This window comes from Montipora capricornis, chromosome 7 (assembly GCF_036669925.1).
Source record: "Montipora capricornis isolate CH-2021 chromosome 7, ASM3666992v2, whole genome shotgun sequence".
Lineage (NCBI taxonomy): Eukaryota > Metazoa > Cnidaria > Anthozoa > Scleractinia > Acroporidae > Montipora > Montipora capricornis.
In genome coordinates this window covers 3,752,665-3,755,164 of record NC_090889.1, presented here as the reverse complement: position 1 = coordinate 3,755,164, position 2,500 = coordinate 3,752,665, and positions in this window count along the sequence as shown.

Below are 2,500 nucleotides of genomic sequence, written 5' to 3'. Positions count from 1 at the left end.
CTGTCCAGTAAAAGCCCCCATCTAGCCTACTTTCAGTGACTTTGAATTTAACCGCATCGCAGATAGGTTTGCTACAGGATCAGATTTATGGCTGCACTACAATTCGCGCAAACCGCCAAAGTGGCTATAACCACTTAGGTAGCTGCATTGAACTCTTCTTAAAGCGTTTTTAGATCTATTCGTGTGAAGTGTTGTCTTTCCTCTGATAGTTGACCAAGCAGCTTGGAAGTGCACTGAATGAAAAACCCCAACTGAGGAGAGAACTGGACGACTTAAGAAATTGAGTTTCTGGTGTCAGTTCAATACAAATTCAATAAGTCAATGAAGACATTGAGAAATATCACAATGTATTCTTAACATTAAAAACCGTCAACATCCTACACTTTTGATGACTGATATCTCTTCCTTTCATCTTTGTAGGAAAAACGGCGCAGTAGAGAGAAGGTGACAGAAATAATGAAGGAAATTCTTTCATGGAAAAAGTTCAGCAAGAGCTCTTATTAAATCCGAAAACAAAAGTAAGGTTGTCAAACAGGAGATACCATGCTGAATTGCGTTCTTGATTTTCTTTCTTTGTTACTTTTGTACAACACTTTCTATGTCTAATCAAGGTAGAAGTAGATATTGGTTGGTTCCCGCAAAATGGCCATTCTTGGAGGGTCTGTCAACACATAACCACTTCATTTTCTTCTTTATAACATAACAACGAATTTTCAATGGATCCCATCCATTAAATGGTGGCACATAAAACGATGAAAGTATTGCATTATTGTTTTGTTCTTAGTCTACAAATAATTTGCTGGTTACATCTCCCAAGAATCGGCATTTCTGCCTTGTTCAGTTGGCCCTTACATAAGAAACTGTCTACTGGAGTACCGATGACTTTAAGTTATGTTTTTTTTTTTCGCGCGATTTGATCAAGAAATTAAAAGATATAATAACTATCTTACTAACCTCGTTTCTCGAGCCGTAATGCAAATTACCGCTCGTTATTTTTTTCTGTGGTGCAAGTGCGAAGTTAGTGAACTGGAAAAAACGCTGGCCCTAACTTACAGCACAGCCCTCGAAGACACTTACTGTAGTAAGTGGTATTTGTTTATCAATTTTACATTTTTAAAGGTTACTTCAGAGAAATCCTCCAGCAAAGTCACCATACCAATCCAGGAAACAGATGATGGAGATAGCAGTGGACAGGATGGCGAGAACAGTAAATTGGAAAGCCTTTCATCAAATGATGATAATTGTGATGACGACAGTGACTGTAATGACGAAAATGATAAGGTGGGGCCCTTGAGAATTAACACGGAGTAAAGACTGGAGTTGTTGCGATTCTTAAATGACCTTTCTGTTAATGCTATATGGGTTATGATAGATTTATTCCTTTATTATTTGTTAGGACCCTAGGCCTACCTGTCCCTATTCTCGCAGCAAGGATGCAGATGAACCACCTGCCAAACGTGCTCGAAAAGATATCAACATACCACAGGTGCGTTAAACTAAATGAAGAAGGATATACTTTTCAGTTGGACGCTTAAGGTACTCACAGTGATCTGTATTAAATAGAATGAATGAAATTTAACAGCCACTGAAGAATGCGATCTTCGATACTGCATAGAAAGGTAGTCAAATTGGTAGCACATGGACGGATTATATTAGCCTTCGAAAGCCCATTTTTTGCTTCAAGCATGCTAATACTGTAAAACAACAAAAGGATAGTCAAAGCTCACAGACACTGTGAATTCGCTTATTTTCCACAAATTTTGAAACACGCAAGTCTTGATCTGATATCCTCGATTAGCTCACAACAGATAAACCAACAGTTGGAATATGTCCTTAATAAAAAAAGTCACTCAACATTTTCCTTTCATTTTATTGCACGATGAAGGAACCAATGTCTGCTGCCGGGGGGACGTGTTTACAAAGCTAAATCGAAGGCTATGGAGAATGTGCCAACTCCGACCACCCCATCACCGGACAAAAGCACGGCTGAGGTAAGAGCTGTCCAGTTTTGCCTGAGTTGCTTGATAATCATTTCTGTTCGGTTTATTTACCACTTTTTACTGTTACTGAAAAAGTATGCTATTTCTTCCTCGTTTAGACTGTTCCAAAAGAAGGAGAAAAAATAACAGTAAACTGCGATAACTGGAGCAAGTCAGAAAGGCCTTATATTGGGCCGGTACAGAAAGTGGAAAATAACATTTTGGTTATTAATTGGATGACAGGTGGATATACGAAAAAAATGGAAAGACTGGTTGATACGAGGTCAGCAACAATCACAAGACATAAATTTTACGGGTGTTTTGGTGAGAAATTTGATGTTTAATTCAATGACCAAAAAATGCCTGCAAAAACCGTTGCGGAGTTGAAAGATATCTACCACCTAATAGACAACAATGGCAAATATTGTGTTAAGGTAGCTAACAATGGAAAAAATAACAGTAGACAACTTTATTTTAAGCTTACAAATTGTTTGCCTATTCTTAGAGCTTTAATAAGGTCA